The sequence below is a fragment of the Rhamphochromis sp. 'chilingali' genome (assembly GCF_963969265.1).
Source record: "Rhamphochromis sp. 'chilingali' genome assembly, chromosome: 19".
NCBI classification, from domain to species: Eukaryota; Metazoa; Chordata; class Actinopteri; order Cichliformes; family Cichlidae; genus Rhamphochromis; species Rhamphochromis sp. 'chilingali'.
The window spans coordinates 6251586-6258097 of NC_137946.1; the positions used below are offsets into that span (position 1 = coordinate 6251586).

General features: G+C 40.0%; 1 long non-coding RNA gene across 1 annotated transcript; it reads left to right on the top strand.

The window, feature by feature from the left end:
• The first annotated feature begins 2815 nt into the window (after window positions 1-2815).
• On the top strand, window positions 2816-4905 carry LOC308387166. Its single transcript, XR_013969897.1, has 3 exons — window positions 2816-2997; window positions 3683-3737; window positions 3908-4905. It is a non-coding gene; the product is annotated as an uncharacterized lncRNA (long non-coding RNA).
• Window positions 4906-6512: the final 1607 nt, after the last annotated feature.

Sequence of the window (6512 nt, forward strand, 5' to 3'; positions counted from 1 at the left end):
TTTCTAACTATATGAAGCATCGGTGCCTGCATCTCATTAAATTGCTGACACCATTTTATTGTTTGGTGATGAATGAAGGTCGTTTATCCTTTATCATCTCTATTAAAGTAAAGACTTTAATTTCTTTTGCCAGTCTCTATGATGTATTCAATCAAAGCAGCGTTATTATCTCCTTTAATTTTAATTAATTTGGAGCAGACAGTAAAAGTGACAGACTGGTTCAATAAGAAAAATGAAAAGAGCTCTGAGCTTATAAAACATTTCTAGATTTATTGTGGTAAACAAGGCTTTTCAGACTTGTGTTCCAGCACAATATCTATGCTGTTTTGAACATGCTGTTAAATCAAATTTAATATCAACATTGAAGTTTAGACTCCACCTTCTAGTTTAATACAAAGTCCTTAGCGAGCATTAAATGTCAATTACTGCCATCTACTGGCCAAACTGTTTAACTGTTCAGTTGAATATATTATGCTTCTTACAGGGAAAGTATGGATATATTCTGTTTTTCCTTAAAAGAAGAAAAAAGTATTGTTCATCCATGAAGCCTGATAGTTCATATCGTGATCTGCCAAACAGCTTCAGTGTATCTGTGGCAACTCAGTGTTACACCAGGTCATATGTTTTTCCACTAACACATACGCGCGCACACACATTATGTATCAGTCTGACCACTTCTGACCACTGCTAAAGCTGTCTGTATATACTCTGATATTATCTGCCACACTAAATTAGTTACTATTTGCAAGACAAAGAAGAAAAGTTACCTTGTTTCCTCTCAAATTTTCAGTGTCAAACAAAGCAGAATTATTCTTGGTTTGGGAGTCAACCATTTTCCCTTTCATCTTCATTCATAGTCCCTCCATCTTGCTGAGGTCAGCTGTCAGCATTCTCCAACCATAAGAAGGATACATACAGCATACAGTATGAATCTGATCACAGTATTAATTTTTAGCTGTGTTTGGCAGGCTTTCGGTCTTCTTACAAAAGGACCAACAGGTTGATTAAAACTGTAAGTCCTGTAGAAGTGCGCCACTTTTCCTCAATCTTTAATCCGTGATCCATTTTTCAATGTCTGAATCCTTTATCCATGTCTGAATAGTGTGGTTGACAGTGATTAATAAAAGTAAGTTGCATCAGGGTAATCATGTAAAACAGTGCAACCAAATAACCAAAAACTAACTTTATTGTATAAGTGACTGAAGTATAATGATAGAGATAAGTATGCTGATCATAGTTTACAATTAACATTGTATATGTGTCATTGCTTTGAAGTACGTATTTGTACCTTGGAAAAAGTACTACGCGTTACTAACGGCGTTACTAACAGCGTTACGTTTTTCAGTAAGGAGTAATCTAACTAATTACTATTTCTATCGTTACAACGTCGTTACCGTTACTAACAAGAAAATTCGGTGCAGTCGCATTACTATTTTTCAACAAACAGACGGTTTAAGCTGTGTTCAGTTTAACGCATCTTATATCAGTTGCACCGAAATAACTGTAGGTAATCTGGGTGCTACAGCTTTAAGCAGCTGCACGCGCTCCCGCGGACGGCTATCACTTTCTGCCCGATCACTTTTTGGCACAACTAGTGATGGGATTTCCGGGTCTTTTTAGAGAGTCGAACCAAGCCAGCTCTTTTGGTTCAACTCTCTAAAAAGAGCCGGCTCTTTCGGCTCCAAAGCGGCTCTTCAGGTTGTTTTGTTGCTTTCATTAATTTATTATTAACAATAATATAAAATTATGCACAAAAGGAATTACTAATGTAAAAAAAAAGTGGTTTTATTTATATATGTTTATATATAAATATATGCAATATTTCTTCCAAAACAGAGCTAAATTACACAATTGAAAACATATGTGTATTGTTTGTGTATTTATACACAAGCACTCATACGTCTAGCATCCTGGAGCCCTTCTTTTGTCGTTTGTACGTGTTTTGAGTTTTTATGTGCTTCTGAGTTTTTACGTGCTTCGGAGTTTGTACGTACTTTGTCTCTAGGGGCCACCGTAAGTATACTTTTATTTATTCACTCCACATAAAATGTAATAAATAAATCATATAATACAAAAACCAACTATTCACATTTCAACTTTTAACTATTTAAATTTTCAGCTTTTTCAATTCATTAAAATATGAAAACAAAAAGAACATGCACATTCTCTGTCATATGGACCTGCATGAATAAACTTTCTGAATCCTTTATCATCTGCAACTGAAAATAGTTGTGGATGATTACTATACCTTTCTAATGTGACGTTGTTGTCCCTGGCTCTCTTTCTCTGTCTGTCTCTCCCTCCCGCTCTGTTCCTGTGCTACTGCAGAGCGTTCTCACTCCCGAGGCGTAACATGTCGACGTTTTGTCACGTCCCGCGGCGTTCCTGAGGAACGCGAAAGGAGACCTTCGGCGTTCTTATGGTACGCGGCGGGTTATGGCTGGAATCCAGTGCAATGACGCTCCCGCGGTAGTAGACGTTCCAGCCCTGTATTCCAGCCCTAAACCTAACCTTATCCCTAGCCCTGACCATAACCTTATTCCTGACCTTAACCAGGACTTTAATGATGTTAAATAGCGTGTTTCTAAGCGATTTGAAGAAAAAGAGCGAACATGTGTAGGTTCAGTCCAGACGGTTCTCATATTTCCTCTTTTTCCGAGGTCGTCATTTAGGAACGTGGTGGGTAGCCGAAAACGTAATATGGTGACGATTTGTCACCTAGCGTAAAATGTTACGCTTTGGGAGTGAGAACGGGTTGGGCTACTGAGTGTAACTACCGCCCCTCCCCCCTCATCCCAGCTAAAGCACAAGGCTCACATGCTCACAGGAGTGAAGGGGCAGATCCAGCCAAAGCCCTTCATACTTCAATGGAGGGAAGGCTAATCAATGCCGTAGCAAACAACCCGGAGCCGTACGACACCAGCTGCTTTCTGTACTGAGACAGGAATATAAAGGACCGAGCTTGGAGGAAGATATGTAAAGAGATCGGGCAACCTGGTAAGTTCATTCATTTCTCTTAAGTTTTCTCTAAAGTTTTCGCTGACCCGGGGAAGCCGCACAAAAACTAGCAAGCCCCTGCTATTTTCCCACTGACGTGCAAATACCGTTCTGCTTTTATGCATGTTGTCATTTAGGAATATATTTTATTGTTTATTAATAAACAGTACACAGTGGTCCCGCTGTTCATCCGTCACTGCTTCGCTTTTTCGCTGATTTTCTTTTTCTTTTCTTTTTTTTTTGCACAGTACAGCATTGCATTCTGCAGCCTGATTGACAAATCTCCTTTGTGTCGTGTCTCCTGCGCTTGCCAAATTTATCATGCTTGGTTTTGATAACCATCACGTCCAATAGGAAAAACAGCACAAAAACACCCATAACTATGAGCCTCATTCGGAAATAGACACCTGCACCGCGAGGGAAAAAGGCGCACGAAAGTGGCAGGCAGATGAAGACAAAACGCGGCATAATAATACTTTTACGTTTTGCAATCTACAAAGGTTTGTACTTTGAGAATCAATTGTGAGAACTGTAACCAATGTTCATATGTGTGGGGAAAACAGTGTATAAAGTGCGTGACCAGGGGCTAGTTATTCTGAGAACCCCTGCTGCAATAAAGGAGGGACCACTGTCTACTCTATGATTATTATATTCAACCTGTTAACATTTAATACTGTATTGATAGAACCAACTGATTCTGCAGCAGAGCATCCCCAGTCCCTGAGCTCCTGCACCCACAGGTATGTACAGCAAGCACTGATACCTTTTTAGTCGGTGGGATTGCCTTGTGATCACCTTTACTAAAAATCTACAACCAATCTGATTATATCCTGTTTTTGTTTTTTTCAATGTTGAAATTAAAATCTAGTAGCAGCCTTCTAATTTCTTTGTGTTTTGTGCTGTTTTACAGGCCCACAGGGGAGGACGGCTCCGAGGCAGATGAGGGACGGGTCCCAGGACGGTCCATCGGCGCTGGAGCTGGCCATCCTGGTGTCCCTGAAGCGTTCACACCAGTCTCCAATGGAGCATTTCCTCCTCAGCCTTGTTCCTGCTCTGGAGAGCAGCTGGTCCTTTTTATTCCTGTCTCTGTAAATTCTTATATTTTATATATTTATGTTTAATGTTTTTCTGTTTGAGAATTTTAATATTATTTCAAATAAATTTTTATAATGACTAATGTCTCAGTTCTACTACACAGCAAATGTTGGCACACGACTTGACACATGTAGAATTTATTTCATATTATACTAATGACAAAATATACTAATACAGTGGGATGCAAAAGTTTGGGCAACATTGTTAATAGCCATTATTTTCCTGTATAAATCATTGGTTGTTACAATAAAAAAAAAAAAATGTCAGTTAAATATCATACAGGAGACACACAGTGATATTTGAGAAGTGAAAAGAAGTTTACTGGATTTACAAAAAGTGTGCAATAATTGTTTAAGCAAAATTAAGCAGGTGCATAAATTTGGGCACCACAAAAAAGAAATGAAATAAATATTTAGTGTATATCAATGTGTGTGTCTCCTATATGATATATGGGGTGCCTTTGTCTGGACGTGCTTCCCATCCAGAGCTGCACAGCACAGAAGGAAGTTCCAGCGCTCCTGGAGTCCCTCTGTGATGGACCGCCAGTCTCCAGGTGAAGGCACAGCCATGAAGTCTCCACTAGACAGTCCCAGATGGCCGTCGTTACTTGGGGGGTGATCTGGCTCACCATGGACACACTGACTCTGAAACTGAACGCGATGGTCCTGAAGGAGTCCCCGGTGACAAGGAACCTGGACAATATCTAAAACAGTTGTGTTTTGTTTTAACTTTAACATATCATAGTTTGATTGGTAGCAACTTTTACAACTACAGTGTGCCAATCACTCATAATTCCTAAACATGTCAATCAGGTAGGAATGAAGTAAGACATTAATAGAAATAAAGAGTTGTATGTTGACATGTAGCCCTTTCCTTGCTTAAATCATTAATCTTTTTGAAAAATTAATCTGTGATAAGACATAGCTTATCAAGATAGAACCATGTAACTAAAGATGAACCAAACTGTTCAGTTTTATCTAACTCTGTTTTAATAAAGGCTGGTGACCCCTGCTATAGAGTCTGACAGCTGCAGGGATTATATACAAATATTCAACTATACCAGAATTAAACCAGGTCTAAATAAAAAGGAGTGAGTATCACTACAAAGGTTAACTCAGTGGTCCTAATGCTACAGTTTGATATCAGCAAGCACCGAGCGCATACATTGATGTGACACCACAGCCATGCTATCATTGCAAACACTGATAACAGTAGGGATGGGTACCGGTGTCCGGTGCCATGATGGCACCGGTTCTGACATAAACGGTAGTAACCAAACCGAAAAGCAGCGCACATTTCGGTGCTTTATTTCGGTGCTTTTTTTTTTCTTGAGCTGTGATACACTTCTAGCCAATCGTTTTACGTTTCCGAGGATAGTAGGCGGGCCCAGGTACGTACGTTCTTTTAGAGCAGAGCTACAGATTAAAAATGTCCAAGGCGAAGCGGTCAAAAGTCTGGCTGTACTTCACAGCAAAATATGCAAACTCAGCAGCCTGCAACAAGTGCTTTAAGCTGATACTGTGATACTGTCAAAGGAGGTAACACCTCGAATCCGATGAAACACCTGGCGACGCATAGCGTTTTTTTTAAAAGCCCAGAAATGCGCCGTATTTGATAGCTTGCTGCGAGACCTCACACCGAGCGCATCTACTGCGGGTGGGTTGCCTGTTATGCAACATCCCCCAAAAACACGAAGAGGAGAGTCCTGGCCCCTAGCCCTGCCAGTGTAGCAGAAATGATGAGGATGATGATGGCAGCAGCAGCCGTTCTTCTCTGCGTGAGTAGCTTCATGTTGTTCGAGTGTAATTTACGTTGAGTAGGCTAACCACGTTATTACATTAATGCATGTAAGGTGAACTAGCAAACATCATAGCTACATGCGGCTGTCCTCTTGTTTGATGGCAGATACTCCCTTCACCCTGGCCAAAAAGGCTAAAATGACCAAAGAAAAAGTGGAAAACAGTTAAACATGAGAGGTTTTGGACAAAGTTTGTGTTTTTTCCATTGTTTAAGCACTGCTTCCAGCCAAGAGTGATACCATATATGCCCCATAGCTGCAGAAAAGGCTAACATTGTTATCTTTTTACAAAAAACAGCTGAACATGAGAGGTTTTTGGACCAATTTTGTGTTCTCCATTCTTTAAGCACCGGTTTGAGCACCGGCACCGTTTCAAAAGTACCGATTTGGCACATCGGATAAAACCTAAACGATACCCATCCCTAGATAACAGCATAAATTGAATTAAATCGGGACTTGATGAGACCTTCTGAGTATCACTAGAAATATTATAAACAGTAGTCTCCGTACCACAGTTTGCTATCAGTAAACACCAAGAGCATTCACTGTTAGCATAGCACATCCATGTTAGCAGTGTATAAACGATAGTTTAGCATATATTAGCACAGGTATCAATAAAGGA